Raw genomic sequence first — 24,245 nt, 5'->3', positions numbered from 1 at the left:
TCACTTCTTCCCTTTTCCCTCCCTTCTCCTCTGTGGGGCTGCCTGAACTCTCGGCTTCATCCTGCTGATCCAGCTGCTGCCTTTCCCTGCGGACAGATTTAGGGTCCTTTTAATTCCCTCTGGAGTGCTCACCGTGAGCGAAGGGAGCCTTTGTCAGGTCTCCAGGGAGCTAATTTACACAGCTCCTCTTGGGTTCACTGGCCAAGTGTGTCCTTGTTTCCATTAGTTCCCATCCTAAGAGCAAGGCCGAGTGTCAGGCTGCTGCTGGTGGCGGGGCTGCAGCTGCACAGCTCGTCCTTCGAGGAGGGAAAATTGCCAAAATTTTTGGGCTGAGTTGGCTGTCTCAGCCTTTCTGGTCAAAGTTGGCTTTTGTTGTTTCGAAGTTGTGGATTTTGTCAACCTTTAACCTTTGGAGTGAAGCACTTTTTAATAATGAGTTTATTTTATCAGAGATATAAATGGGAGATTAGAAGGTGTGTGGGAAAGGAATGATCTTGCCCTTGCCAGCTCTGATTGGTATCACTGGTTTATAACTGTCTGGTGGATTTTATTTCTATACAGTAAAAAAAAAAAAAAAAAAACCCATGAATGTTTAAAGAAGCTGTATTTTTTTCAAGCCACGATTACAAAAGATTAAAAAATTGAGACAGAAATTGACTGCTTGCCGTTGAACAGTGAGCTTTGCCTAATAACCAAAACTAAAAAAGTTTTCAGTTGTCTGCCTTGAACAGTCTCCCCAGAACCTTCTTAAGAGTGGAGCTCAGCCTGAATGGGAAAGCTTTTCAAAAACCTGTTGGAAATCCCAGATCAGCTGGGGATGGATGGAAATTCCAACAGGAGAAAACATCTTCTGCACAGCCCGAGTTTGTTTTCGGAGCCGTTTTCCCTTCTCTGGAGAAGGAGGAAATGCAGAGTGACACAGAAGCGACTGGTGAAACCCAATGCCACTGCTGGGTCTCCTGATGGTTTTTCCTGCCCAAATGAAGGCCTCTGGTGGTTTTTTTTTTCTTTTTTCTTTTCTTTTCTTTGCCTCTGTTCTTTTTATTCAGAGTAAGTGTTCCCATTATCCGGTGGTGTGAAAGGCTCCTGGCCACTGCCTGAGCTGGATAATAAGGGAGTAAGCCAAGAGCAGCCTAATTTATAACTTGCGAAGTGATTCTCTTCAGAGCACTAATGAGCAGTGACCCAAGCACAGGTAAATTATCTGTAGGGGTTTTCCCCCCCCCCCCCTTTCCTCTTAAATCTCTGATCATTTCCCTCCCCAGGCAACCTGTCTTCCACCACCATTAGCGTCGTCTCAGTTTTTGTCTACATTCCAAAGTTGAACCACTTTACCCACAATTGATGTGTGCTCCTGTAGGGTGAAGAGCACAGTGCCGGTATAAAAGCGTTTATAATGGTATGGCTCATTCTTGTGTTGGAGAGGAATAATGGATGTGGGGAAACAGCTTTAGAGTTGGAAAGCTCTCTAAATTTAGAGTGTGGCTGTGCATTGTAGCTGAACTGATCTCACAGGCAAGCCGGTGCTGCGAGGGAAGGTTTTGCTCCCAGCCTTGTGCTCTTTTTGCACTGATACACATCCAGTTCCTTCCCTCTCAGTCCAGCCTAACTCCCTGATTCAGGCTTGGAAGATGAGGAGGAGATCCCTCTTTTCAGCAGCACCAGGCCATGAGATCGGCTGAGCAAAGTGCAAACCCGCACCCTTAACAAAGCCTCTCACGGCAGGAGCGTGTGTCGCTGTCTGAAAGGGGTTCCCTGTCGTTCTGCTCTCTCCCTGTTGGCATTTTGGGGCGAAAGGCAGGGTTTTCCTGCTGCCTGGTTGTCCTGAGTGAAGTTACTCCTCCTGGGAGTAGCTGTCCTTGCTGACAGTCCCCCAAAGAATGCAGAGAACTGTGGGCAGGCCATTCTCCTGGCACATGCTCTGTGATATTCTGTGGGCTACAGCCAGCTTGAAAAATAATTAAAACCCCGATTTTTTTTGCTGGATGTCGTTGGACACTTAATGGAGCTCACTGGCAGTAAACACTCCTTCCCCTGGGGAATCTTTCCAGAGTCATTAAATCTGGCGAGGGATAGTCTGGAGCAGTCTTGCTGTTTGTCTGGAACGTTTGCTGGACGTGGGAGCTGCTAAAAGGGGCCCTGTGAGGCATCCCTGAGCAGCCGCAGGCTGGTGACAGAGGTGAAGGGCCAGCAGAGGGGTTTCTGAGAATGTTAATTACAGATGGTGTCTGATTGTGGAAATAAGAAATACAGATGATGCTGAGGTGGTGAAAAAACCCCCCAACCTTTAACTTAAAGGACAGCGTTGATCCCCCAAGGGAAAATTAGAAAAGGCCACAAGCAGTGACTGAGAGTTACAAAGTGACTTCTAGCCAGGGATGTGCAGATTCCAAAACATCAGTTGGGGTGGGGGAAAAAGGGAATTAGTTCAGCAGCTGCTGGGCTCTTTCTGAGGCGGCTTTGAGTTGGTGACTGCAGTGGGTTGTACTTGACGTGGAAGGGTTTTGAGGTTGTTTTTACCCAATGTCAAATTCCGGGCTGCCCCGTGGTGCTTGTTTCGTGTGTGGTGTTTGCCCTCCCAGGAGAGGGTGAGCACAGGTGGGGGCATTGATCTCTGGAAGGTCATGACAACAGCTGCAAGGTGGCCTTTGCAAAATGCTTCGCATGCAAAGGGACGTGCTGCAAAAATTCTCTGCTTTCTGCTCAGCTGGGGCTTCCTTTTGCAAAGCATTCACTTTCAAGCAGGGTTTAAATGCGATTTCCAGATGTTAACGTGATAGTGGGTTTCATGCTGCATTTTGAGGGAGCAGCCTTTGCTGAATGTAACCTTGGGCAAAGTTTAAAGCAAGCAACCAAAAGAGCAAAAAAGGGAAGCGATAAAGAGCTGGCAGCCATACAAATATGGATTTGTGTGGGAAGGCCAAAAATGTGCTGGGTCTCTTACTGGAAAGGGTGGGATAACAAGGCCTGGCCCCTGCCCCTTGCCTGCGGCCTCGAGTGCTGAGCCTCACACCTCTCCTTGGAGTTTGGAGCAGGGCTGCTCACCTGGCAGAGTGGCAGCAGATCCAGAACCGGTCCAAACCCTTCAAATGTCAGTGGGGAAAACCCCAGAGCAGCAGCCAGGAGAGGTCAGTGCAGCCGCCTTGCACTGCAGCGTGTGTGAAAACACAGGAACAGTCCCCAGCTGGAATTCTGGAATTGCCCTAATTCCAGCCTTGTCGTCAAGATGAAGCGGACTGCAAATACGTTTCTGTGGGAATTGCTCTGGATGCAGAGCGCCTTTAATATTGTCTCAATATCTACCTCTCTGTGTGCAGTTTTAATATACCCAGGAGCCAAGGGCACAGATGGAATTATGAGCCAAAATACTTTGACTTGGTCGCTAAAAACGACGCTGAAATGTAATTTAAATGCCTGTAGTGCCACGGTCCTGAGTGAGCACACTGGAGAAGCAACTCTGAGCTGGATGGCAAAGAGTCACAAAGCCAGAACATGCTGAGTTGGAAGGGATTGATAAGGATCATGGAGTTCAACCCCTGGCCCTGCACGGACACCCCAACAATCCCGCCCTGTGCATCCCTGGGAGAGTTGTCCAAACACTCCTGGAGCTCTGGCAGCTTTGGGAACGTCACCATTCCCTGGGGAGCTGCTCCAGTGCCCGACACCCTCTGGGGAAGAACCTTTTCCTGCTGTCTCTGCACGGGAAGAGCAGGAGCTGGATCTGGCTGGAGGGAGCCTGGAAAGGGTCGCAGGGCGGCGGGGAACTGAATGCAGCACAAACATCTGCTGCCTCTGGCCCCCAGTTTGTCTCCTGGCTGTGCCACGTTGCAGCAGCGCAGGTAATGCTGGAATTGCACAACCTGCTTCCCTGGGGAGGTTTCCAGGTTTTCCCCGGAGCTTCCTGTACCAGGGATTAGCAAAGAGAAAATGGTGGCACCCGTGTGGGGCAGTGACAAAGCAGTGTTAGTGGAGGTGGCCCTTTGTGTTTTGGCCCGGATCAGCCTGGTTTTGCAAGCCAGACCTTCCAGCTCCTGAAGTTCCTGTGATCATGCAAGCTCCGCAGAAAGGCAGCCGAGGCGCTGGGTTAGCCTAGGAAAAGCTTTTCAGCTCCTGTGCTTGCTCTGAACGCAGCTTGCAGCTCTCGGCAGTCTCCTGACCTGATGGGCACGGCGGGGTGAATTGTGTGCCGTGCCCTGTGGGTTCCACTGTAAAGAGAAATGGGATATAAGCTACAGATCTATAAAAACATTGTTACCCTGTGCGTGTGATCAGTGTCTGCCTTTGGGTGTGAGCTCTGCAGCAGGGACCCTGTCCCACAGCCTTTCTGCTGGACAGGGATGAGCAGCAGTGTTTGAAAGTGCTCCACTTACTCTTAGGTTTCCTTTCCCAACTGCATCCTTAAGTGTAGTTCCAACTGAAATATATCCTAAATCAGCTGCTCCAGGGGTTTGTGTTTTTAGGGATTTTTTTGGGGTTTTTTTTTGAACAGGAAGGAACTCCAAATCGGCTTCTTTTCATGCTAAGATCACAGGCATCGGCCACCACCGTGTGTTTTGGTGTTTCAGTTCACATGTGTGTTTATGCATTTTCTTCCTGACCTTGCAGATGTTCTCAGCTACTCTTTCATAGATCCAACAAACTGACCCTTCCCCTCTTAAATGCCGAATGTTCCATGTCAATTTAGCAAAGAATGGAGTGGTTTTCTTCCGAGGAAAAGCTCTTTTTTTCCAGGACACAGTGGTACTCCTGCCCTGCCAGTGTAGGCGCCTCAAATACCTTGTGCCTCTTTTGTCTTTTTTTTGGTAATGATTTCGCTGCTCCTTTTGATTTCCACTGGTTCTGCCTGCTTTTAACTCACTGCCTTGGCTTGAATTGACACTACTGCTGTTTTATCCTGTTGGAGAATGGTGTTTTATGGGACAGGAAGCTTGTTTGGAGTGGTGGGAATAGCTGCAAGGAGGGGCTGAGGTCACTGGGCTTGTGCAGCCTGAGGAAGAGGAGGCTGAGGGGACACTCACCAGGGGCTGCAGCTTCTTCCTGAGGGACAGCTCCGATCTCTGCTCCCTGTGAGCTGGGACAGGGCCCAGGGAATGGCTGGAGCTGTGGCGGGTTTAGCTTGGACATCAGGGAAAGGTTTTTTTTCCCCAGAGGGTGCTGGGGCACTGCAGAGGCTCCCCAGGGAGTGGTGACATTCCCAAGGCTGCCGGAGCTCCAGGAGCATTTGGACAACACTCTCGGGGAGGATTTTTTGGGGTGTCTGTGCAGATCCAGGCTGGATCAATGATCCTTATGAATCTCTTCCAAGTCAGGGTATTCCATGATTTCAAGCCCAGGAAAAGCTCTCCCCTTTGAAGAGCAAAACCAAAGCGAGAGCAGTTGAATTGGTTTGGGTTTTTTCTTTTCCAACTCTCCAAGGGTCAGTATTGCTTTAAAGCTCATCTGCAGTGCCCGTATTCATCTCAGAGTTTGTTTTTTTCTGCGGAGCTAAGGCTTCTGTTGGGGCAGCAGTCGGAGAGAAGTGAGAGGGCTCAGCTCCATCCTGGCTGGGCTGGGAAGGTTAATTTGTGTTTTTGATGGCGTGTCTTGCGGGGCACTTCCTAAGTACAAAGAGCAGCTTTAACCTTAAGTTAAAAGTGCCTGAGATACTCATTCCCCTCTCTGCAAAATACGGATAAATACTTCTTGATCTGCCAAAAAAGAGGGGGCTGTGTGGGTTTAATTAACATTTGCAAAGTGCTTGTGGATAACATCTTTCATCTGAGTCTCTGAAGCAAAATATTCTCGGCATCCTCGCTCAGCATCGCAATTATTCCTCCAGCTGTCGTGAGCTGTGCCAACAAAAACTACTCTGCTGTCATCAAGGGATTGTTGATGCCTTGTGACTTGTTTGGATTTTGATACTCTCTTCCCCCTACTCCTTGTCCCCGTACAATTGCTGTATGAAATACAGTGCATTCTCCAGATTTGGGGGAGAGGATAAACCTGTTCTTTTCCTTCACTTATTTGTGTCTCGTGTTGTGTTCCTGCTTGCAGCTCTTTTTTTCGGTCTATGCCCATGGAGTAGAACTGGTTTTCTGGGGGTGGGGGGGGTTGGTTTCTATTCTTAAAATACTTTTGGTCCTTTTTTTTTTTTTGGGTCATGTTTTTTTTGTATCTCTTTTTAAAACACTGCCATAATTTATTAAATACCAGTCACTCCAGAGAGGCCTGCTGCTCCGTGCACTGTCATCTCTTATTTCAAGGTGAAAATTCAAGGTGGGTGTGAAGTAGCAGATGAATTCCTTCGCTCCCTGGACTTGGCTTCCCCTGAGTTACCACTCGCAGCATTTGGGGAGTTAAAACTTCCAGCTTTGTTCTCCCGACTGCTGCATTTAGTGCTAACAGTGCTTTGTGAAATCCTCTTAAAAATCAGTATTTCTCAAATCTACTTTTAAAGGAAGGCTTGGATGTGTCTGGTCTCCAAGGCTATAATACTGCTCCTAAGAATTTCTAAATTAAATAGTTCCAGGTCGTAGCCAGGTTGAGTCTCAGCCTCTCTGGAAAACCAGAAGCACATCTGAGCCCCCCCAAGTCTATCACTCAGGTAACTGTGGCCATTACTGTTATTTCTGTGAGGATTCATTAATCTTGACTTAAAAAGCACGTGAGATTTAATTTTTTTTTATTTATATATATATACTTGAAGGAAGCAGAAGCTGCCATTTGAAGTCTTGGAACCTCTGAGCTCGTAATTATCTGCGGGAATGAAGACTACAAAGAAAAGACTTCAAGAGCAGCTGCGTGCAGCCTCTTTCATCAACCTGTGTGTTAAAGCTGGCTCTGTTTGCTTTAGCACTTAAACCCTTGCTCCCGTGTGCCCTTCACATGGAATAATGCTGTGGGAGAAGGAGCTGGGCTCTGTCCCACCGTTGTGCTGCTCCTTTGGGAAGGGAGCTGGTCCTCAGTGACATTCTCTTGTTATTGGCAGGGGTTTCAGAGGCAGAAAAACGAAATGCAGCGCAAGAACTCCTCTTCCCCTCTTGAAATTCCGGGTCATAAATCGCAGAGAGCGCGCAGCAAAATGTGGTTATTCTCTGCCTGGTGCTTTTGGCTTGAGGGGTTTGATGCTGCAGATTGAAATTAATAGCCCTGGCTCCCACTGAGGGTGGGGGGAGTTGTGACTTCCCGAAGATTTGTGTCCGTGTTTGGCGGTGTGAACTCCATTATGGGAGGAGCAAGTTTCATCTTCCCAGATGAGAGTCCTGAGTTCTGCCAACTGTGTCAAGGATGGTTTTAAAAACAATAAATCTGACCACGGTGCACGCACTTCCCTCCTTAGCAGGGACTGGGATGTGAGGGGTGAGGACAGCAGGAGCCGGGATGAGATCCACCCCTGCCTCCCTGTGCTTGGGCCTTGAGGGGGAACGGAAAATCTTTGGTTAAAAACTGAGCTGAGCCCATCTGAGCACCCTGATGAACATTTGCCCTTCGCGGAGCTGCCGAGGTCTGAGCTTATGGCAGCACCTTTCCTGCTGTGTCCTTCGGGAATGGTGTCCAAGAGGGGCATTCCCAGCGCTGCCCTCAGCTGGGGGAGGTTTTCTTTCTCTGATGTTTTCTTGAGAAGTGCTGGGAAATGTTGCCTGATGTTTGGACATCAGTTTGCTGCCCTGTCTGGTTTTTGGAAGGGTTGGGTTTTCCCTTCTCTTTCCTGTCTGACGCCTGTGGCAGTGCAGGTGTCTCCTGACACAACCCTGGGTGGGGGAATCAGAGAAACCTGGAATGGTTTGGGTTGGAAAGAACCTTAAAACTCATCCAGTGCCACGCGCTGCCATGGGAAGGGACACCTCCCACTGTCCCAGGGTGCTCCAAGCCCCATCCAGCCTGGCCTTGGACACTTCCAGGGATCCAGGGACAGCCGCAGCTTCTCTGAAGACAAGCGGCTGTGAGGGGAGACCTAGAAAACAAAGCAAATAGAGCAACGACGCGAGCAGAGCTTGTTTCTGTAACCCTGAGCCCTGGGTACGAGCAGCTCTGTGCCCTCACGACCCTCATGGCTACGGATGAGTGGAGCAGGATGAGCATCCAGGGGAGTCCCTGAGCTGTGCCCCTGGACTGGGAACGCGACTGCTTCTCCAGCGTGTGTCATCCTGTGGTTTTATTGCAGAAAAACGGGGCTCCTGCTCCCTCTCTTGAGGGGCGTTTTGATGTTCCAGAAGTGCCTCATCACCTGAAGAAAGCTCAGAATTCCATCTGTGAGATGGTGATGCTGTCACAGAAGCACAGCCTTGTGTGCCATTGTCGGATGTTTCCTCTCTCTCCAAATACCGGGAGCCATCAGCGCGTGTTCCTTTTTTAGCTGCTCTTCACTCTGGGGCTCTTCTGTTCCTGCTGCAGAGGTGATCAACAAGCGAGTTTGTCATTATTTGTTTCATTACATATTCCTTAATCACAGCACTTGAGAGGAGGGATTTTTTTCCCTCTCTCTCCCTCTTGTTCGGTTTGTCTCATCCTGAGCCTTTTTTTGGGGCTGGATCGAACCGGCGAGCCGTGTCTCGGGAGCTTCAGCTGCTGTTCAGCCATCCCTCACTTTGAAAATCGGGTGGAAATCCATTCCGACGATTTAAGGTTCAAGAACCTTAAACCTCTTTACTGTCTGCCTGCCCCAGTGGCCTTTTCTCCCTTTTTTTTGAGCAATCTGGTATTTCTGAAGCCGGGTGAGTTATTCCCCCCCTCCGCCCCCACCTCTGGGCCGTGTTTTCCCCAAACTGCTGTGATTGATTCCATTCACTCCCTTTAAGCAGCCCTTTTCACTTAGCAGAGTCAACACAGCAAAACGAACTTGGAAAACAGATTCGTTATTCCTTAATATTTCAAACTCCCCAGCCTCCCATTTTTTACTTTATTTCAACAGAAGCCTCCTCTGGAAACCTTTTTGTTGGAGGTTTTTTATCTCCGCGTTTGATGGGCTGGCTCTGGGCTCCAGCACTCAACACACATTTAATGGCCTTAAGCATCGTGTAGTGCTTCCCATTCCCAGGATCCATGAGCCTTAGGCAGCCCAACGTTCACAGGTCTGGAAATTCAGCCATGTGGGAGGTGGAAAAATGATTATTGACAGGAGGAGCAGCGTCACGCTTCGGTCTTGGGAGCAGAAAGTTGGGCTGAGGGTGCTGGGAGGTTCATGGCTCATCGGCAATTTGGATACACATGGAAATTAATCAGAATTCAGCTTCTCAGCTTCAATTGTTTGAAGTTTATGAAATTTAGTTCTTGCTCTGGATGAAATTTGCCTGAAGGTCTGTCTTATTTTTACTTCCAGAGTTAAAATGAAGGTAATTGGAAGGAAGGTCACTTCTGCAAAGAGAGGTTTCGTATGGTTGGTCTAATTGCCTTGGATTAATACCCTTTTAGTTAAAAACACTGTCATTTTTACTAAGTGAAGTCAGAGCTGGGGTACAACCAAAGGAGTCTTGCTGTTTTCCAAGGGCTTCTGATATACTTTGATTTATTCCCCATTTCTGTGGTGGCTGGGCCCTGAGTGTTTGTGTCACTCACTGTGGGCTCGTGTGTGTTGTGCGTAGCAAATCCAGCGTCCCCACCAAGGAAAATCTGCCTTCCCTGTGAAATAAAATGCCTTGACTCTTGCAGAGCAGTTTTAATTGAAAATTTATTTTAAAGCACGCAGTGTTTTTTTTGTTTTTTTTTTCTGGCACAGTAAAGTAGTAAAGAAGAAAAGTTCCCTGGGTGCTTGTAGGAAATTTCAGGTTTTGTTTTTAAGTTCATTCTTTCTGAAATCTGCAATGAAAACAACATTTCTGTGCAACGTAAAGGTTTTAGAGACGGTCCAAATGAAAGCTTGGGCAGCTCACGGATCAGTTTTCCTACAGAAAATGTTCCTTCCTCGTGGACGTAGTAAAGGCTGAAGAATCTTGCTTACAAACTTGATTCTCAGATTTCAGTGCAAGCCTGCCTTAAACCTCTTGAATCTACACACATAATTCGTCCTTCCTGGCAAAAGCTCTAGTGCTGATTTTCCTTGTAAAATCAATAAACAGAGATAAAGAAGCACAAGCGCTGGGATCTTTGAGTGAAGGGGTGTGCTGCTGCTTTTGCAGGTACTTGGGAGGAATGAAATTCCAGGCAATTTCCTCATCTCAAGCTGCTGTTCTTTTTGTAGTGGCTTTTAAATCTTGTTCCTTCTCCTAGTTCCTGCAAGGAGAGGAACACTTGCACTGAGCTGAACTCGAGCAGATGGTGTTGGAAAAGTGTGAGCAGGAGAGAGGGACCTGCCACTGCTCTCCAGCACGGATTAAACACAATTTCTCTCAGTGAAAGCCCCTCTTGACATTAGACCCTGGCTATTCTACCTGGAGTATCATCCTTTCCACTTGAATTACAGTACTGCGGTTTAATTGTAATAAATTACCAAGTTTAAATGTGGTGACTGTTTCAAAAGCTTGCATCTTGCCTGCCTGGCATTTGGATATGGACGGCTCTGGTTGGCATCAGGAATTACTGTTTTAGGACTGAATTCAGCACGGTGGATAATCATAAAATCCCAGACTGGTTGGGGCTGGAAGGAACCTTAAAGTCCATCCCATTCCACTTTCCACTATCCCAGGTTGCTCCAAGCCCTGTCCAGTCAGGTCTTGGGATACTTCCAGGGATCCAGGGGCAGCCACAGCTTCTCTGGGCACCCTGTGCCAGGGCCTCACCACCCTCACAGGAGAGAATTTCCTTCCCAATATCCCATTGAAATCTACCCTCTCTCAGCCCAAAGCCTTTCCCCCTTGTCCTGTCACTCCGTGCCTTTGCGAAATGGCCTTTTCCAGCTCTCCTGGAAAGGCCCCCTTGGTTATCTGTGCTGAGAAGGGATGGACGTTGTGCTAGTTCTTAGCACTTCTTCAGTCTTGTGTTGGTTTCAGAGAGGTTTGGGGAAGAAGAAAAGCATTGGCTTCCTCCCTTCCTCCTTTTGTTTCCTTCTTTCCTTCTTTCTTTTCTTCTTCCCTTCTTTAAGCCAGGAGGGGTTTTTTTTTGGCCTCACTAGAGGCCCAAAGCTGCTTCCCTTGGAGCTGAGGGTCTCAGGGTGATGCTGGAATATGCAGTGCAGAGCGAGAGCTTGAAGTGTCTCCAGAAGTGCTCAAAGAGAGAGATTTCCTCAGATCTTGCACAGCGTAAAGTGTTTTAGCCGCTGGTGGTGGCTTTTGGCAGGACCTCTGCGTGGTGGGATCAGAGTGTGGCCGGCAGTCCCTGGAGTCTGTCTGATCCCATGGAGAGCAGCTGCTGCCCTCAGGGCAGGATGTGCAGCCACTTCGTGGCCTCTCTTGTGAGGGGTCGGTGTGTTCCTGTCCAGAGTTCCGTGAGCAGGGGCGCTGGAGGGTTTTCTCTAAAGAAACATTTACCTGCTCGTTGTCTCCTCCACATCCAGCCCCAGGCCCTTCCCTGGAGTCTGTCTGGGAGCAGCTCTGGCTCTGGGATGTCACTGGTGACCACTGTGAATGTCATCAAGCTGTGACATTCCTGCCCTGTCCCCTGGCCTCAGCCAGGACATGATCCCGCGGTTAAACACCCAGCTCCAAAATCAGGACAGCTTTGTCCCAGCTTCCTTTTAGGCCATCCCCCAGCCTGTGCCATTTCCTGATCCTTCTCCTGGACTGTTTGGGTCCACTGCGGCTTGGTTTAACTCACTGTTACAGGTTCAGCCCCTGGGTTTAGTCCTTGTCCCTGTCATTTTACCTCTGGTTTTCCCTTGTGTCACCTCTCTGTGTGGCAGCTGAGCCCTTCCAGGTGAGGGGCACTTTTCCAGGATGATGCCCATGGACCATGTTCTTGGGGCCATCTCGATTCACACTAATACTGGCGTTAAATTTGCTGATAATTGCTCTTCCCATGGCAGGATTGTCCCTTTTCTAATTTTTCTCGTCTGACTCGACTATAAAATGTTAAATTCTGTCAGAGGCTTTCTCTGTAGTCCTGTCTGGAGCCTCAGGGCTTTAATTTTATCACAACACAGGACCTTTCTCTGATTATATATCCTGTCCTATTGGTGTCATCATGCCAAATTCCCTCCTCTGCCCATGTGCCCAGGCCTTAATATGAAATGAAATCATTAAATTAATCCAAACTACTTCAGCAAAAAACTCCAAATTGTTGTCATGAGGTGGCTCAGGGTGGCTGGGGGAGCAGTGCTGACGGAATTCTGCACCATCCAAGGGCTCCCTCAGCACAAGGTGCTAAAATCAGCACCAAAAGGGAGAGAACTGTCGGTGTATTTCTCAATTCACGTGGGTTTAACCCATCAAATCGTTGACAAAATGCGATCCCACGTGGTTTAAGGTTTATGGGGAGAGAGGAATGAGGCTGCTTTCTCCTGGTGAGCAAAGAGTTCAAAAGCAATAGATTGCCTTATGTGATGCCTCACTAACTCTATTTCTTCATCCCATGGCTACAGCTTCAGACTTCACAAAAACTGGGGTGTTTTTCGTATTTTTTTTTTGTATGTTTGTTTTCCGGAGAAATCCAAGACAAATATTGGAAACTTCTTGGGTATTCATACTTTCGAGGTGTGTCAAACGTCTCATGTTGGCAGAACCAGGCACAGCTGAGGCTAATACATAAAAAAACCAGTGTAATAAAATAGATATTTTGCTCCTGCCTGCTGTTACTGTGAAATTCCCATTTCAGTTTCCTTTTCTGAACAAAATGTTACCTTTTTAATGAATCCAGATCTGTGAGGGATGCTGAGCTTCCAAGTTCCCGTGCCCCTTTCCTGGGTGGGATGTCTCTTTCTGCGGACGTGAGGCTCTGTGGGCTGTGACAGTGGAAGCAAGGAGCTGGTTTTGTTCTCTTTAAGTGCCTCTTCACAGTTTCTGCGGGATGGAAGTGCCTCCTTCTCGAAGCGACATAAAACCTAAGGAGATCTGAGATTTTCGTGTTGTGGTTCTTCTCCTTGCGCAGCTGGTGCTTCTCGGAGATGTCTCAGACGGGGAAGTGAAACCCCCAGCTTTTATCTGCGGGGCGCTGTGTGGTGATTGCTTGAAGTGTTGCAAACTCCCAGGCAGTTCAGTGAAATTTCCAGGAAATTGCCATTATTTAGGTCAGCTGAGTGCCTTTGAGTTGCCTTTTGTGTGTGTCTGTTTCTTGCTGCAGACGTCCTTCAGAAAAAAAAATGCAGCCGAAAGAGCGAACTGCTTTGTTTGGGACAGAATCGTGGAATGGTTTGGGCGGGAAGGGGCCTGAAAGATCTCGTTTCAACCCTCTGCCATGGGCAGGGACAGCTCCCACTATTCCAGGCTGATCCAAGCCCTGTCCAGCCTGGCCTTGGACGCTTCCAGGGATCCAGGGACAGCCCAGCTGCTCTGGGAAACCTCTGCCAAGGCCTCCCCACCCTCACAGGCAGGAATTCCTTCCCAATCTCCCGTCCATCCCTGCCCTCCGGCAGTGGGAAGCCATTCCCTGTGTCCTGTCCCTCCATCCCTCGTCCCCAGTCCCTCTCCAGCTCTCCTGGAGCCCCTTTAGGCCCTGGAAGGGGCTCTGAGCTCTCCCTGGAGCCTTCTCCAGGTGAGCAACCCCTGCTGATCCAATTCCCACCATCCTCCAAACAATTAACCTCTCTTAATGTGAAGTTTCCCAAGTTATGTTTTACTGCAAGGGAACCGGCCTCAAGCGTCACCAGAGGATCTTTAGATTAGATATGGGGGGGGCAGGAGGGGGAAATCATGGGAAGGGTTGTGGAGCGTTGGAACAGCTGCTCAGGGCAGCGCTGGAGCCACTAAAAACCCGTGGATGCGGCACTTGAGGACTCGCTGTAGTGGCGACCGTGGTGGTGCTGGCTGGTGGCTGGGACTCGATGGTCTCGGAGAACTTTTCCAACCGTAACGATTCTGGGACTGCGTGGGGATCCAGCAGAGCCTTTGGAGAAGTCTGTGCTGGCGAAGCGCGCGGCACAGGATGAAAGCGGACAGGGAGCTCCCCCGCGTCGTCGGCAGCGGAGCGGTTTAATTGAAGGCAGCAGGGCGCGGCGCTAATGGCAGGCAGCCGCCTGTCCCTGCCCGCCGTGGTGGCACCTCGGAGCAGTTCCCTGCCAGACACCATCAGAGTGTCAGATCTTCAGGAGATTGGGGGGGGATGGAGGCTCTGGCAGCTCCGGAGTGTTTATTCCGTGAGCGCTGTCTGTAGTCTGGGTTTAGAAGAATCCAGGGCTTGATGCCTTGGGAAGGCTGAGCTGGAACGGAGACTGGGCAGAGCTAAGAGAATAAAGGAGATATTTATTAAAAGGCCTAAAAGGATACACCTTGGGCAGGACAAGAGCCTGGCCAGGGCTGCACCCAGGGTGGACACAAAATGGTCACAAAATGGACAACCGGTCACGAGCTGTCACACTTTTATAAGTTTTGGTCCATTTTCTTATCGGAGGTTAATTGTCCAATTACATCTTCAGCTTATGGAAGTCCCATCATATTTTGTTTTCTCTCTTCAGTCCACTGTTGTCTTTGCTTTTGGGCCTGAAAACTTGTACCCGTTGTCCTTGGTCTCCAGCAGGAAAAGGATTTGATTTGTCTGCCTGCTCAGTGAAGAGAGCTCACTGACACTTGACGTGAGGCTCAGAACGACACCCCTGGGCAGCACAGAATCTGAAAAACATGAAAGATAAAACTTAAGGCATCAGACTGAGTGAAGCTCTCAGGGTTCAAGTTCCCCCTCCCTGGCTTGGAGTGACCCCCATGAGCCACCAAGTCCTGGCTCAGTGACCGAGTGGCAGATCGGTGGAGGATCAAGGAGCCAGGCTCGCGTGGCTGCTGTGTGAATCCTGAACAAATGGCTCATTCGCATGGTGCCTTCACGTGTTTGCAGAGTCTGTTTCGGGCTAGGAAGCGCTCGGCTTCACTTTGTGACGAGCAGGTGTTTGGCAAGGAAAGAGCCATCACACCATCAGCTGGGAGAGAGGAGGAATCTGCTGCCGGAGTGTTGATTCAGAAGTCGTGGCTGCTGTTCAGGAAACTTTTATTGGAAGAGTTTTCTGAAGTTTCTTTCCTTGGAAATGAAACGAGAGACCTGCTGGGCTCCCCCCACTCCTGTGCTTGTAACTCCCTCCTTCCCTGGGAGAAATCCTGACCCGCCCCTGGCTGTCTCCTCCTGTCTGGGAGTTGTGCAGAGCCACAAGGTCCCTCCTGAGCCTCCTTTTCTCCAGGCTGAGCCCCTTTCCCAGCTCCCTCAGCCGCTCCTGGTGCTCCAGCCCCTTCCCCAGCTCTGTTCCCTTCCCTGGACACGCTCCAGCCCCTCAATGTCCTTCTTGTCCCAGAAGTGTCCCCAGGGCTGGAGGTGCCCCAGCAGTGCCAGGCACAGAGGGACCATCAGTGCTCTGGTTCTGCTGGCTGCACTATTAAGTTAATTAATCAAATTTGTCGGTGTCACCTTGTCTCTGTTGCTGTGGAGTTCTCACTCATCTTTTTGCCGTTTGCAAGGTTTCCTTTAGGACCGAACTTCTGAACATGACTCAAAATCAAGCCAGGACTCCAGATTTGGTTCAGACCTCCCCAGGTGCCCCGAAGGGATTGTCGGGCTCTGTGGTGACTTTTGCTCCTCCCGGTATCCTGTGTCTGGTGTGTTCCTCATTGTCAAATGGATGAGCTTAGGCTCTTTTGCTCTTTATTTTTTCCTGACTCCGTGCCTGGATCTCTGAGGTGACGGCTCTGGCTGGAGCAGCAGGCTGGAGCTGTGGGATCTGTGTGGGCTCTTCCTCCTCAGCATTCCCACATCCTTGTCTGTGGCTTCGTGTTCGGCCTGGCGAGTGGGACTGATCATTCCTTGAAACGCTCCTGCAGCTTTGCGAGCTTTCATCCTGAAAAAACCGAAGCCTGTCTGCCCTTTCCTCCTGGAACGATGACAGAAGGGTTTCGGCTTTAGGGAGATTATTGGACAGAATTTGGAAGGCAGAGGTGCAAATGGGATTTCCTAAACACAGCCTCGCTCCAGCCCTGCCCTTGTGTAACGCAGTGGCAAAAATAGCAGCTCCTTCTGGGAAAAACTGGAGCAGTCTTGGAAGGTCCCACCTGTTCCGTGTTCCTCTTGCAGCGCATTTTCCAGAGGCAGCAGCGCCGTGGGAGCCGGGCACAGCAGCAGCCACGGAGCTGGGGCTGTTGCCTGTTTCTGTGGCCCTTTTGTGGGCATAAGTAGGTCAGTGGCACCAGTGCTGCTCGTGACACGTCCCCCCCGAAAGCAGAGCGGGGCTCTGGGGCTGTTTCCTGGCCTCTTGCTTTGTTCAGGGTTACGTGTTCGGCCTTCAAACTGGCACAGGGCGACTTCAGTCTGCTGCCGTGGCACTGCCTTTCTTCTGAGCCTCTGAGCCGCTCATCCCAGAGCAAAAACGTGTTGAGGGGACTCGTGGGATCCCTGTGCTGGGTCTGGATAGGGAAAGGTGATGGGAGAAAATGCTGGCAAGGGGTTCCCGTTTTTAGCACAACTTTTTATTCCCCGGTGTTGAAGCCCCTGTGAGGGGTTAATGCACTGTCCCAGCAATTCAGAGTTGATGTGGAGTGAGAGTTTTGGGCTGGAAGTTCTGTTATTAATTTGTTTTCGCCTTGGTTTTGAGGACCTCAGAGCATTTTACAGAGAACTTTCCCTTCCTCTGGAAAACCAGCAGAAGGTCCTGGGTACTGGAATATGTTCTCTTCCAAAAAAACCCCCAAACTTAACAGCTGCATGACTGAAGGGTCAGCCACAAACACCTTTCCCTCCTTCCCTTCCTTCTTTTATTGTGTTTAATTTGTTGGGGTTCAATGGGATTTTTTAAAATTTTTTTTAAGCTTCAGTTTTGAGTTTTTGTATGTTCCTGGCAATTCTCGCTCCCATGCTCAGATTTTATTTCAGAGTCAGAGCTGTGAAGTAGCTGAAGTCAGACCAGCACAAGATGATTAATTTTTCCTGTCTCCCGAGATCATCTTTTGAGACCATCAAGACATATGTTCTCAAATAGATTCCCCGGCAGCGTGGGGGTTATGGGAATGGCTGTGCCCTTTCCTTCCTGTGAAACTGATGGATGGATGGAAGATGCCAATCCATCAGTTTTGTGTAGTACTTACATCTTTTGGTCGCCTCACAAACAAATTTGTGGGATGCTTTACATCCTGCTGAGCAGGAAGTAGCTTTCGATGATATTTCTCCTCTCAGCTGCTCTTTGTGACCCGTGAGCTCCCTGGTGAATTCCCGAGGAATGCGGGAACCGGAGCAGAATTCCCTGAGGTGGAGCAGCTGGGAATCAAACCCCGGTCACCCGACACCCTTGCTTTAACTACTGTACAAGAATTTCCTCCTGCTGCGCCTCTGATAGAAACTTGCGGGGCCAAATTAAGTGGGCTGATTGCAATCGCTGCTGCCGAGTTATCCCAGCGGTGGAATTACTGCAGCCCTCCGCTTCTCCGCTACTAATTCGGAAAGTTTGCTGCCTCTCCTTCCCAGAGCTCCACCTTGCCACATTCCAGGCTCTGCCTTGTGGGAAAAAAAAAAAGAGCCCGAGTGACCATAAAGAGCCCAGATGTTGTGGCTGGGGGCAGGAAGCACGAGTCAGCTCTCCCTGATTCGTGAAGCTAAAAATAGTGAGAGCATTAATAGGAATCTCTCTGCCTTTCAGCTGGCTGGGCAGGCCGGCCCCTCCGGAGGCATCTTCCTCGTGGGAGCCGTGGGGCGCAGGGAGCAGGCGGGATTCATTCCTCAGTGCTTTGGTTCCTTGTTTGATTTGTGTTTACGGCAGCGCCTGCGGGCCTGAGTGCGGCTTAGACCCCCCAGCTCGGCATGGCACGAGAGACTGCCTGAGCCTAAAGATGCTCCGGGTGAATTTCAGAGCAAGGAAATGCAGCGAGTGACAGGGAGGGGACAGAACCTGCAAGCCACGTGGCGCCGGCGGCAATAAACCCGGGGTGAGTCGTTTGTTTTCCGTTTCCAGCACAGCGAATGTCTTCGCCTCTTCCCCAGCCCAGTCAGCTGTCACAGGCTCCTCACTGGGAGCTGTGGGATGGCTCGGTGGATAATTGGGAAAACCAGGCACTGTCCCCTTCCTGAAGCAGCACAGGAGCGTGCTGGTTGCTTGGGATGGTCTGTCTGGGCGGTGGATGTCCTGCACAACCTTCTGGAGTCACCCTAAATCCCCTTCTCAGCGATTTCATGGCAGGGGCAGCCAGGGGGAGAGCACATTTGGGCACTGGGGAGTGTCTGGACAGCATTTTCCAGCCTTCTGGGTGGGGTGGGGAGGGTTGGGAACAACGTGATCAGAGTGGCTTTTGTTCCCCGCAGCATAGATTATAGTAATGTTGCTATGGCCACAAATCTCCCTCAAATTGCTGCAGACAATTCATGAATTTCCTTTTTTATTGCATCCTAACACTGAAAAACCAGCGAGGCTGCCAGGAACCTCTCCCAGGGAAAATCTGTAACCGCTGGAGATGTCAGGAGCTGCAGGAGGGGTTGGAATACAGGTACTGGGTGTGAGTATTGCTGTGCTGGGGGACGCTGTAAAGGGAATCTCTTGTTGCTGGAACTTTGGGATGCTTTGGAGGTGAAGTAATTAAATTAACCCAAAATATCTAGCTGCTCACTTGGATCCCATGACCCCTGATTAATTAGTTATTCCCATCTCCAGGGTAATTGGAGGATCAGGATGCCTGAGTCACAGGCAGTGGAGCCCTGTAAGCTTTATCCTGTTTCGCCTCCTTTCTCAGGGAAACTGTGTGGCCAGGAGAGCCTCACCTGGCACAGCAGTGGGGTTCCTGAGCTTGGGCTGGGAGATCCCTGACTGAGGGATCCCTGGCCGTGCTTCCTGCAGCTGCAGCACACGGGAAGTTGTGTTTTCTTCCTCCTGTTTGTGGCTTTGCTCTCTCACAAAAGGAGCGTGGACCTTCAGCAGCGTTCGGGTGCCCTGGAGCACTGGAGGTGAGGAGTTTGTGATTGGTTTCTTTCTGGTTTCAGTCAGGCTGCACATCTTGTGTGAAATCGCTCATCAAAACCTCGTGTCCTTGTGGGCAGAGAGGGAGGGAGAGGGGTTTTGGCCGCAGCACAGCTTTCTCACCCCACAGCCCCCCAGGAATTTGTCTGTGGGGGTTCTCTCAGGGCTTGGGGAACGGGGCTGTGAACCAGACTCCTAAACACCGCTTGGTCACTGCTTTCCGTGGCCCTGGGCAAGTCATTTAGCTCTTAATTGGCCTAATTAGTGCCTTCAAGGCATCTGAAAGTTCTGGTAGTTGGTGCTTCTGGTTGTACACTAGGGCAGTGACCAAGAGCCCTGGGCATGTTCAGCCTGGTTCCTTGTTAGCCCGTAGCCAAATGAACATCAAAACTCCTGTTTGCTGTTGGATGTGACAGCTTGGAGGTGATGGTTGAGCTTCGAATCCCAGATGGTTTGGGTAGGAAAGACCTTAAGGCTCGTCCCATTCCACCCCCTGCCATGAGCAGGGACACCTTCCACTGTCCCAGCTTGCTCCAGCCTGGCCTGGGACACTTCCAGGGATGGGGCAGCCACAGCTTAACCCAAAGCATAGCTGTGGCCACCCCAGCACCCAGAGTGTACTGCTGTGACCTTGCTGTCTGAAAATCCAACCTCATTTTCATCAGTTTGTTGATTTGATCCTCACTGTCACCCATCCTTGGTCCTTGTGCTCTTCTGGATCGTGGGGTAGGTTTTTTGGTTCCGTGTGACAGAGCACGAGCGTTAGTGCGTTAAACTCTGCTCATTTCACAGGCTTAGACTCACATTTTGTGTGTCTGCAGTTTGTATTGTTTGAGGAAGTGTGAGATTCATTAAATGTGGTGGAACCTTTCTGCCCAAGAGTGGAAATCACAGAAACGCAGGATTTGGGTTTTCAGGGACCCTAAAGATGCAGTTCCAACCCCTCCCATGGGCAGGTTGTGCCCTTCAAGTGTCTGGGTAAAGCCCAGCCAGTGTTTTGGATCTTCCATGTTTGTGGTTTGTTCTTGTTGGGCTGCGTGGTTTTTGTGGGTGTTGTGGGTCTCTCGTGTAGTGCCTCAGCAAGGATCAGCATTTTGGGGTGCCTCTACACAAAGTTCAGGAAGAAATCCTATTTTCTGGCATTTACTGGAGCCTCCTGGAGCACTCCTGCGATGAGACAGAGAAGGACAAATGTGTAGGAACCGAGAAATGGAATGAAGGTTGTGGTGGAGTTGGAAGCAAAGGAGGGAAGTGTCCTGGATGAGGACTGGGGGGTGAGGAGACACGTTCAGTTTGTAGGCAGAGGCCATACACCCTGATTTCATTCTTTTTTTTTTTTTTCCTCCGTTGGTTTTGTCATTTGCACTCACCCTTACCCACACTTTTAGTTAATTTCTGAGAAGAGAAAAAAGAAATACTGAAACCGTTTGGGCGATTTCAAAAGCAGGAAATGCACATTACTGTGGCGTGGCTTTATCAGCGTGTTCTCACACTGGTGGCCAGAGCTCTGCCACCCTCGAGTCCCCGTCCCATGGCACAGTGAGCTCAGGCTCGTGGGGCTGTCTGAGCTCCATGTCTGCCTGGAGAAATCCAGGCTATCCCGAATGGACAGAAAGCTCCAGCACCCAGCCGCTGGCCTGCTCGGTGCAGATCTGTTGTCCCACATCCTTGGCGAATCCTCATGTTCACCCCACAAATGGTCTTGTCACTGACTGAGCAGAAAGATTCATGTTCAGGGGGAGTCATGAAGGAGCTCTTTCCCCAGCACTGAGTGTGCTAAATGTTAGCGTGATGTTTTTCTTCCTCCAGAACTGGAGTGCTTGGCACGAGAATGATGTGGATCTGTTAAGAGTGGGTCCAGAGGAGACCACGGAGATGCTCCAAGAGCTGGGGCCCCTCTGCTCGGGAGCCAGGCTGGGAGAGCTGGGGAGGTTCACCTGGAGAAGAGAAGGATCCAGGGAGAACTCAGAGCCCCTTCCAGAGCCTAAAGGGGCTCCAGGAGAGCTGGAGAGGGACTTGGGACAAAGTATGGAGGGACAGGACACAGGGAATGGCTTCCCACTGCCAGAGGGCAGGGATAGATGGGATATTGGGAAGGAATTGTTCCTGTGAGGGTGGTGAGGCCCTGGAATAGAATTCCCAGAGAAGCTGTGGCTGCCCCTTGAATCCCTGGAAGTGTCTAAGGCCAGGTTGGACAGGGCTTGGAACAACCTGGACAGCAGAAGGTGGCAGGGAATCGATTTTTAAGAGTCTTTGACAGATGATCTGTCAGGTCCCTTCAGCCCAGACCGTTCTGTGATGAATTGAATTGTCACAAATCTGTGTCGAGTGCGGGTCCTTTGCAGTCTCCGTGGCCACATTTTGCAGAGGACACAGCATGGAGCAAACAGCACACCTGGCTCCAGGTGTGCTCCCTGTGAGAGGGATGGATCTGTTCCTCTGGTGCAGGGAATTCTCTACCGTGCAGCTGGTGGAACGTGCTGCTTCTCACCCAGAACTCGCTGATTTTTCCTTTCCTTCTTCTCCCCTGAATCCTTGGCCGCCAAGCTTGGGTGGGCTCAGGAGCTTTGTCATAAAAAGCTTCCTGCTCTAATCCCTGAGTGTGCTGTTAAAATACAGATAAAAAAATTCTACAGGTCCTCCTTGGTGTGTGTGTGTGGAGGCCGGGAGGGGCTGGGAGGATTTTTGGAGGAAGGAATGTGTGGAAATCTTTCCCAATTCTGTTCCCGTAATCAGCGTTTAACATTCTTGTCCTGTGCTTCAACCCCTCACCTTTACCTGGAGTGCTCGGAGATTGCTGATCTGAAAGAGACTCAGGTTCGTTACGTTAATTGGCTCTGAAGTGACTGCATCAAACAGCAGTAATCGGTGTTATTATTCTGCTCTTGTTGTGTCCTGGGCTTTTCAGGGGGCAGAAATTAATGTGGGAACCTGCTCTTTGTGCCGTGATTGCTGGCAGAACCTCACGTGAGGTTGGGGCTTCAAGAGGCTGTTGGGCGATTCTGGTGGCAAAGGGTGGGACTGGTGACATGGGCAGGGGAAAGATCCCTGCTCAGAGATGTCTGTGTTTAATCCCAGCTCCGGGGAGAGCTCCCTGCTCCCACTGAGGGGAGTCGGAGCTGGGAATACAGCAAAGACACGGCCACTTGGCACATGAACTATGGATGGGCGGCTGGAAAATTGATTTCAGGAGGGAGCAAGCGTGGAATGAGCTGGTGTTGCCACTCCTGACTGCGCTGCCTAAAATCGTTTGGAGAAGGGATAACTCCTTCTGGCATGGTGTGTCTGGCTGCTGCTGACAGCACTATTTTTACCCAGTTACGAGATCGTTTTTCAATCAAAACTCTTCCCTCCCAACTCTCCAGTTTGTACAGAATGGTTTTTGTCCCTCGTGAAGCAGAGTGGAGCTTTCCCGATGGGACTGTCAGGAGCGAGCTGGGGCATAACTCCATCCTCTCTGAGCTGCAAAGCAGAGCAGCGTTCTGCTAATTTGCCGTAATGGGATCTCTGTGCTCAGCAGAATTTGTAATGTCGGTTGGGATGGAGGCTGGATAATTCCTCCTGAGGGGCAGCAGTGGGGCAGCTCTGATCTCTCTGTGAGCAGGGACAGGACCCAGGGAGCTGTGCCAGGAAGGTTTAGGTTGGATATCAGGGAGAGGTTCCTCCCCTGGAAGGTGTCAGGCACTGGAGCAGCTCCCCAGGGAATGGTGACATTCCCAAGGCTCCCAGAGCTCCAGGAGTGTTTGGACAAAGCTCCCAGGGATGGGATTGTTGGGGTGTCTGTGCAGGGCCAGGGGCTGGATTGAGATCTTCGTGGGTCCAGCTCTGGATATTCTGTGATTTTATAATGGATGAGGAGTTGAACAGGGTTGGGGTGGAAGCCAGAAGCTGGAATAAGGACAGCATTAGCAGGTGGGAGGAAATGAGACTAAAGGAAATGTGGATCTGCTTTTAGTTCCTCCATCTCTTTCTAAGCACATCTCTTTGTTTCCACTCTGTTCCCTGGTGATCCCTACGGATCTGGCTCTGGCAGGGGGCTGGAGGGTGACATGCTGAGGAGTGCTGGGCTGCTGCTGATCCATGGATATCCGTGGTTTCTGGGCTGGGAAATGCCCAGGACACCCAGGAGGTGTTTGGGAGAGGCGTGTGGCCGTCCTGACTGGAGGGAGAGTAAGACCAAACCATGCTCAGTGTGTGGTGCTCAGGAGTTATTCCTTCTGCGTTGTGGAAGAGCAAGTGTTTGTAATGATTCCCCTCCTATTCCTGCCTGTCCTCTGGCAGCCAGGCTGGAAATTGCCACGGGACTTGCTTTTTCCATCTCGGGGGGGCTGTAATCAAACCCCTCCTACGCTTGTCCAGACCAAATTACAAATCCGTGCGAGTTGTGAATCAGGCCAGGTGCTGATTGCACTTTCACCCTCATCTACAACTCCAGGCGTGCTGGTTTCATCTCCTGCTCCCCGCTTTCCCAAGTATTAGTTTGCTTGGCAAAACCAGAGGGATCTGCATCACCTGTCCAGCCCTGGAATCAGAGATGAGCTGGAACACGGTTGCTGATGCTCATTAAAGGCTGAGTTCCAGCTTTTTGAGTTGGGAAGAGTGTTGAAGCCATGTAACAGCTCTATGGGATTATTAAAAATAATGGAATATATTGATTTGTAGAAAGGGAGCTGCTTGGAGGCAGTGGATGAGAACATGGTGGGCAAGGGAATCCTTTTTTCCTCTGCAGCCGCCTCGTGGGTGCCTGGAGCTTTGTAGAGAAATTTGCCACAGTCTGCTGCACTCATTGGGGAATTAAGGACAAACCTTGATGCTGCTGTTTTAGGACTGTTTCCTTATTATTTGAATCTTTGCTCAGAAAAAAAGTCTCAAGGTTTTTGTTTTTTTTCTCACCGCGTCTCTGAGTCCTCTCTGAGCAGCACAAGACACTGTTGGCCTTTCAGTGGAGCCAGATTTTCACCTCTTTTTTTTTTTTTTTTTTTTTTTTTTTTTTTTAAATTTTTATTTTTTAAAAAAAAATATTCCTGAGATTGAAGTTGGAATGATGCAGCTTCCATCTGGGAACTGTTTTAGATTTAATTTGAAAAAACAGACTGTAAAACACACACTCATAAAAACAGTTTGTCCTTTCCAATGCGCTAGAAAATGATTCTCAGCAGCCTCTTAATGCCCTCTGCCCGCCTGTATTTAAGCTCCACGACATGCTCAGAGACACAGTTACAGTGGATTTTAATACTGAGTCATACATAAATCCCCAGTATGGATCATTTGGGGAAGATTAATATGGGGAATATGTTAATGGTAAAGAATTTGAAGTCGTTGGCAGATT

At 50.0% G+C, this 24,245-nt stretch overlaps 1 protein-coding gene across 3 annotated transcripts in view; it reads left to right on the top strand.

The window, feature by feature from the left end:
* Nucleotides 1–24,245, top strand: part of EXTL3 (exostosin like glycosyltransferase 3) — a 113,259-nt gene that overhangs the window by 27,963 nt on the left and 61,051 nt on the right. The window contains exon 1 of one of the 3 annotated variants that reach the window (XM_066180140.1): nt 17,805–17,894. The exons of the other annotated variants lie outside the window; for them this stretch is intronic. The gene's annotated coding sequence lies outside the window, so the exon portion shown is untranslated. Of the gene's footprint in view, nt 1–17,804; nt 17,895–24,245 lie in introns of those variants that run through there. 3 annotated transcript variants of the gene reach the window in all.

Source organism: Chamaea fasciata, unplaced genomic scaffold, assembly GCF_029207755.1.
Source record: "Chamaea fasciata isolate MVZ Bird 193981 ecotype frontalis unplaced genomic scaffold, bChaFas1.0.hap1 SCAF_3, whole genome shotgun sequence".
Classification (NCBI taxonomy): Eukaryota; Metazoa; Chordata; class Aves; order Passeriformes; family Sylviidae; genus Chamaea; species Chamaea fasciata.
Note: the sequence above shows the minus strand (reverse complement) of the source record. Positions and strands in the feature narration are given on the sequence as shown.